Source organism: Triticum urartu, chromosome 7A, assembly GCF_056163025.1.
Source record: "Triticum urartu cultivar PI428250 chromosome 7A, HENAU_Tu73, whole genome shotgun sequence".
NCBI lineage: Eukaryota > Viridiplantae > Streptophyta > Magnoliopsida > Poales > Poaceae > Triticum > Triticum urartu.
The window spans coordinates 691,307,871-691,314,873 of NC_141879.1; the positions used below are offsets into that span (position 1 = coordinate 691,307,871).

Genomic DNA, 7,003 nt, shown 5'->3' on the forward strand with positions numbered 1-7,003 from the left:
GGGAAGGACTCTCCTTCCGGACTACTCCACCACCGCCGCCGAAGGCGAGGACGAGTGGCTGCTCAGGACCAAGCCCCTAGCGAAGTCGTGAGTATTCGGATACCAGAGTAACTCATAGCATACCTTTGTCACACTGCTTCTCCTAAAGCCGAATTATGATTATGCAGACCGCCCTGAGCCCGTATCGACGCATCCTCGTCGGACGGCTCCCTGGACTCGTCGTCTATGGATAGCGATCCACTTCCGACCGCCACCTCCCCTTTCCCTACAGACAACGCCGAGGTGTTGTCTCAAGAAGCACCGGGTCGAGGGGAGACAGTCCCGGAGGCGCCTCAAGGCGACCGTCCGGACTCCGGGAGCAGAGGGAGCAAGGCTCCCGAGGGCTCCGAGCTCGGCCCTCAGCCGAACACCGCGCCGGATCCTCCAGTGGTTACGGACTTGGGCAGACAACCTCCTTCCAAGAGGGGCAAGACGCCTGTGACGGTGACCTCTGTCCATCCAGAGGCACCGGACAATCTGCTGGGAGCGCTTTGCAGTGCTTCCATCGACGAAGAGCACCGCACTATTATGAGTGTGGTGGTCCAGAAGGTTCAGTCCGCCAAGAGCGGACTGACTAAAGCATGTGCCAGCCTTCTAACAGGCTTTGGGGTAAGTTTTTGAAATATAGGAAAAATATTACCGCATAGACAATAGCCCCTGATGCTCTGTTCGGTGTTCACAAAGAAAAGCCAAACAGAGGATCAAACAATATCGCATGAGTCTAATATAAGTATGTCTATATGCGTATGCAGGCTTCGCTGCTGGCCTCTGCCGCACTGACTGCGGAGGTCGCCGCACTGAAGCAGGACCTCAAAGGGTCCAAGGAAGAGCTCGGCCTTGCCAAGAGGCAGCTCAAGGAGAACAAAGGTAAGTAATACCTAGTCTATGGATACATATAAAAAGAATGCGGTTGCAAAATGACAGGATTATCGTAAATTTGCCAAGGGCCACGACCGAGGTGGCGACCCTGAAGCAAGTGCTATCCGAGGCCGAAAACAAAGCGGCCAAGGAGCGCACCGAGCGGGAAAGGCATGAGGCACGGTTTGGCGAGGTCCAGCAAGAGCTCCACGCTCTCGTGACGAAGCACGAGGCATTGGAGCTTGACTTGAAGATGCGAGAGTCCGAGCTTGCCACGGCCCTTGAGAGTGCAAAGAGTGCCAAGGCGGAAGCCCAAAAGGCCCTCCAGGAGATTGATGCGATGAAGAAGATAGCGGCGGGTAAGGCATTCTATATGCAAAGCAAGCATGTGAAAGTAAATTACTTGTTACTTACCCGAATCAGGAGCTCTCTAGAAGCATTCGCAGATTTGCCCGGCAGCGTGTCGGATGCTGCGAAATTTTACTGGGCCGAGGAGGGAAGCTCAATAGAGAAGTTGTTCTGGTCTCAGTATACTGGGACCGAACACCCGGTGCCTATGAGCGACCAGCTAAAGCAGCTGGTCGAGCTACACAAGGCGGCCGAAGAGGCCATGAAGGGCTTTATAGTCCGAATGTCGCCTGGCGACGCCCTTCCCAAGAGCTACTTCGGCCTGGTGAGGCGGCTTGTGGATGCCTGCCCATGGCTGGAAGTCATCAAGTGGTCCGTCCGCATCGAAGGTGCACGACGGGCTTTCGCCCGTGTGAAGGTGCAATGCGCCAAGCTGGACGTCGTGAAGCTGATTAAGGAAGGGCCCCCAGAGGGCAAGGAGCATCGCCACCCTGAGATGTACTATGAGGGTGTCCTGAAGGGTGCCCGTCTCGTAGCGGACAAGTGTACGAAAGATATAATATTTGAGTAAACTCGCTCGTGTAATCATGTATTCATGAAAACTTGTTCATATGCGCTATGCAACGCTTGTTTGAATTTAAAATATTACCTTCTGTTCGGCTGTTTATCAAATCTGAGAGATGGATAGTCGTCGGCTTCTGCCCCCATGCCACGAGTGCTGGGGTGTTCGGGATAAACCTGAGCACTCTTGTTCCCATTTTTGGGTCCTTCGAGGGAGGTGCTCAGCACAACGAACAAGGCAATCGGACTATAATGCGTTATCACTCTCACTTAGCCATAGAATTCAATAATTTTAAATTTCGGCGAAGCCCCTAGTGTTCGAAAGGCCGAATTCGGGGCGCGATACATGCCTTAAGCCGGACAGGGCCGACTCCTCGCTCTAAGCGGCATAAGTCTTTAGGGACTCGAAACCTCTCGAATAGCGACCAGTCTCTCACCTTATCATGACAGTCAGTTTTAGCTTTCTCTACTGAGTTGCTTAGCCCAGCAGAACCGGGGCACAATCGCAGTAGTTCTCACAGTGCTACCTTAGCCGATATAGCGGAACGTAAGGTACCAAAACATGGGAGCCGGGCAAACCCAACTATTGACCCAAGACATGATTCGGAGTTGATGCATATAATGCTATAAGTTCGGGGTGCCGCACTATCGAAAGTGTTCGGACTTCTCACGCCGTATTATGGGGTATGCTTAAGCCCCTAGCATATTGGCCGTACCAGAGTGTATGGGGGCTGGATGTCATGAATGAACATATATATTAAAAAAGAAGAATGCAATAATAGTCTTGATGCTATGCATTGTTTATTCAAAAAGGTATGTTTAAAGCAGAATGATACAGGTAATGCGATAAGCAAAAAGTAGGACTATGTCCCCTCCAAGGGCAAGCTGAGGAATAGTATTAAAGCAAGTATTTTACTCGTTATCGTAATCCACCTGGGAGTTCCGTGGTGTGACGTAGCTTTCTGCCTCCTTGGTGGCTGCATCATGTGTTCGGCAATCATGCTGCTGGACAGGGTTTCCAGAGATTAAAGTCCTGAAAAGAGAAAAATAACAAACCGGGAAGCCCCTAGTGTGGTTTAAGCCGCGTCTTGGGGCGTGCCGTACTCGTGCCCCCCTCCCCGCCTGTGGCCATGGTATTTTTAATGCGTAATTATGTACGCATGGCACGGGTTTCACCGTTTGGCTGGGACCGGGGTGGGGGCCGCATTGCTATGCGAGCTCGGAACGTGCCAGGCGGTCTAGTTGCCGATTACTCCGGGCGCGCTTGAAGTTGTCCGGGTCCTTAATCGCCGAACTAGTGGATTGCCTTAAGAGGCTGCTTTGTGCTTCTACTGCGAGGGCCGCAGTGTGCTCCTCCGTGCGGAGAGAGCGCTTTATGTTTCCACTGACTGTGATGACCCCCCGAGGTCCTGGCATCTTGAGCTTGAGATATGCATAATGCGGTACCGCATTGAATCTTGCGAATGTAGTTCGCCCGAGCAGTGCATGGTAGCCACTGCGGAACGGGACTATATCGAAGATTAACTCTTCGCTTCAGAAGTTATCCGGGGATCCGAAGACCACTTCCAGTGTGACTGAGCCCGTGCAATGGGCCTCTACACCTGGTATGACGCCTTTAAAGGTCGTTTTTGTGGGTTTGATCCTTGAGGGGTCTATACCCATTTTGCGCACTATGTCCTCATAAAGCAGGTTCAGGCTGCTGCCGACATCCATGAGGACTCGAGTGAGGTGAAATCCGTCAATGATTGGGTCTAGGACCAGTGCGGCGAATCCGCCATGACGGATACTAGTGGGGTGGTCCCTGCGATCGAAGGTGATCGGATAGGAGGACCATGGGTTGAACTTTGGGGCGACTGGCTCCAACGCATATACGTCCCTGAGTGCACGCTTCCGCTCCCTCTTGGGGATGTGGGTTGCGTATATCATGTTCACTGTCCGCACTTGTGGGGGGAACCTCTTCTGTCCCCCGGTGTTCGGCTACCGGGGCTCCTCCTCATCATCGCTATGTAGCCCCTTATCTTTGTTTTCGGCGTTTAACTTGCTGGCCTGCTTGAACACCCAACAATCCCTGTTGGTGTGGTTGGCTGGCTTGTCGGGGGTGCCGTGTATTTGACACGAGCGATCGAGTATGCGGTCCAAACTGGACGGGCCCGGAGTGCTTCTTTTGAATGGCTTTTTCCGCTGACCAGGTTTAGAGCCTTTGAATCTGGCATTGACTGCCGTATCCTCGGTAATGTCGCTGTTAATGCGGCGTTTATGTTTGTTGCGACGTGACCTGCTATTGCCGTCCTTGGTATCCGAAGTACCATGGTTCTTTGATATGTTATTACTGCGAGCCAGCCAGCTGTCTTCTCCCGCACAAAAGAGGATCATGAGTGTCATGGGGGCTGCCATAGATTTCGGCTTTTCCTGACCAAGGTGCCGGGCTAGCCACTCGTTGCGGATGTTGTGCTTGAAAGCTGCTAGGGCCTCTGCATCCGGATAGTCGACGATTTGATTTTTCTTTGTTAGGAACCGTGTCCAGAATTGCCTGGCCTATTCCTCTGGCTGCTGAATTATGTGGCTCAAGTCATCGGCATCTGGTGGTCGCACATAAGTGCCCTGAAAGTTGTCGAGGAATGCGGCTTCCAGATCTTCCCAACAACCAATGGACTCTGCTGGCAAGCTATTGAGCCAATGCCGAGCTGGTCCTTTGAGTTTGAGTGGGAGGTATTTAATGGCATGTAGATCACCACCGCGTGCCATGTGGATATGCAGGAGGAAATCCTCGATCCATACTGCATGATCTGTTGTGCCGTCGTATGATTCTATATTTACGGGTTTGAAACCCTCTGGGATTTGATGATCCATTACTTCGTCTGTGAAGCATAAGGGGTATGCGGCGCCTTTGTACTGGGCTATATCGCGACGCAGCTCAAATGAGTCTTGCCCGTTGTGTTCGGCCCAGCCAGACTTACTTTTACTGTATCCGGCGTGACGATTGTCGTCTCGCATAGTGGCGCGCCCCGTGATCCGTAGATCGATCTTGCGTGTTTTTCTTTGTCCTCCAATACATCTCGCAGGTCTGGCGTATTTCCACATGCCTTTTTATTTGAATGGCGTCGAGGTGCGGGCTGAGCTTTTGGCTGGAATGTTTCTCTGTCGCGCCCACGAGGTAACCGATCAGCCGTGTCATACACCGGGGATGTAGGTTTCGGTGCTTCCTCCTCCAGTCAGGGTAGCAACCTGTACTTTGGGTAACTCTTGGAGGGGCGTTCGATTTTATATTCCTCGGCCGCCAGGACTTCAGTCCATCTGCCAGCTAGCAAATCTTGGTCAGCTTGAACCTGGGTAAACTGTCAGTAGTGTTGGGATCTGATCTGATAGTTTCAAGCATTTTGTTGCCAAGCCACCTTGAGATAATCCTAGTCTTCTCAGACTGGGTGGGACATGTGTTCTCCAACCTCATCTTCTTAATGCAGAAAGTGGGCTCATTGCTTATCTTTGCTGTTACCATGTAGAACTGACAACCATCTCCATCACAGCAAACTATTATCCTATCACTGCAGTTTCTGTGATATTTGTATCTTCTAAGTTGTTTCACATGCAAATTGACAAAGGCCTCTCTGAATTGGTAAACATATTTGAAACAAATCTTTTGCTAGAATTGCTGTTCTGGATGCATCCTCTCCTCATCATACCAGACCCTAGGTGGTCTTTTCTTAGCTCTACTCCTTTTGCCAGAGATGATAGCAAAGGACATTGGTTCATTGCCATCATCATCTGCTTCAAAGCATGTATCTTCCTCTTCTGAAGATGGAAACCAATCAGGATTAATGGTTGGACCAGCACTAGAGTGGGACCTACTTGTAGGACCTCGCCTCTTTGCCTTCTTCTGAACAGGCTCAGGAACTGGAATCTCTTGGGCCTCCTCATCTTCTTCTTCCTAGTCCATGTCATATATATCTTCAGGATCTGTGCCCCCCTCACAATGTGTACTACACATGTATTCAGCTCTCTTCCTCTTTATTTCAGAAATAGTATCCTCTAGCTCAGGTTCCTCTTTCCTCCTGTTTGCACTCTGTTCTTCTACATACTGCACTGAATCTGAGTCTTCTTCTTCTTCTTCTCCTGCATATAAGAGGTCCACATCAACTACAAAATCTTCATCATTGCTTAAACCTTCATCATCATCTGTGTCCATGCCTACAAGAGTTTCTTCCTCACTGACTGCATGGTCCTCCTCATCTATATCAAACTAAAAATCAACAAAATTGACACTTACTTCAGTGCTAAGATGTGTCCCAAGATGTAACTGACAGTTAGGAGGAACTGATTTGAGTGGAAAAATTTGACACTTTCCTGTGTACCAATTGTTTTGTGCAGAACACCTGATTCAGCAACAGCAAACACAACAGGTGGCTCTCCATCTATTTGTTGAGCCTCTTCATCTTCTCCAATTGGTGATTCTTTAATAACTAGCTTCCTCTTTCTAACTGCCAGAGACAATGTCTGGGTGCTCTCAAATTTTCTTAGCATGTGAACTACTTCAATGTTGTCTTTGATGACACAAACACCTTGCAGCCCTATATCTTCCTCTTTCAAGTAGCAAAGACTGCCATCCTTACAATATCCATTGTTGACCATTACATTGAGCAAACTACCATAAGTGATTTCTCTTTCACACATCTCAACACGAGTATACTTCTTCCCAGGAAACTGGAAATATATTGACCATAAATCTTCAGGCCTAAAATATACATACAAATGAATATTACCAAGTCAATTATACTAACATAACTGACCCTTATAGCTGACCATTACAATGCACTATAAAAAAATTCAGAACCCTAAAATTACTACTAACATTACTAACATAGACATACAAATGAATATCTTCAGCCCTAATATAGCTGACCATTACAATGCACTATAAAAAAATTAGCATGTCAATTCTACTAACATTACAATAACATAACTGAACCCTATAGTGTGATTTTCTCCAAAAATTCAAAACCCTACATTACTACTAACATAACTGAACCCTACAGTATGATTTTCTCCAAAAATTCAGGACTACAATTAATTCTAAATGACCAACAAATGAATATTCAGACCTACACTATGATTATAAGTCTAGATTCTTTCTTCAATGTCTAAAACAGACCCAGTAGTATGGAAAGAATGAAAGAACACATTTTCAAAGATTCAGATTTAC

The 7,003-nt window shown here is 48.6% G+C and overlaps 1 pseudogene; it reads right to left on the reverse strand.

The window, feature by feature from the left end:
* Positions 1 to 5,446: 5,446 nt before the first annotated feature.
* Positions 5,447 to 6,474, reverse strand: LOC147961575 (uncharacterized; annotated as a pseudogene).
* Between the last annotated feature and the right edge of the window lie 529 nt (positions 6,475 to 7,003).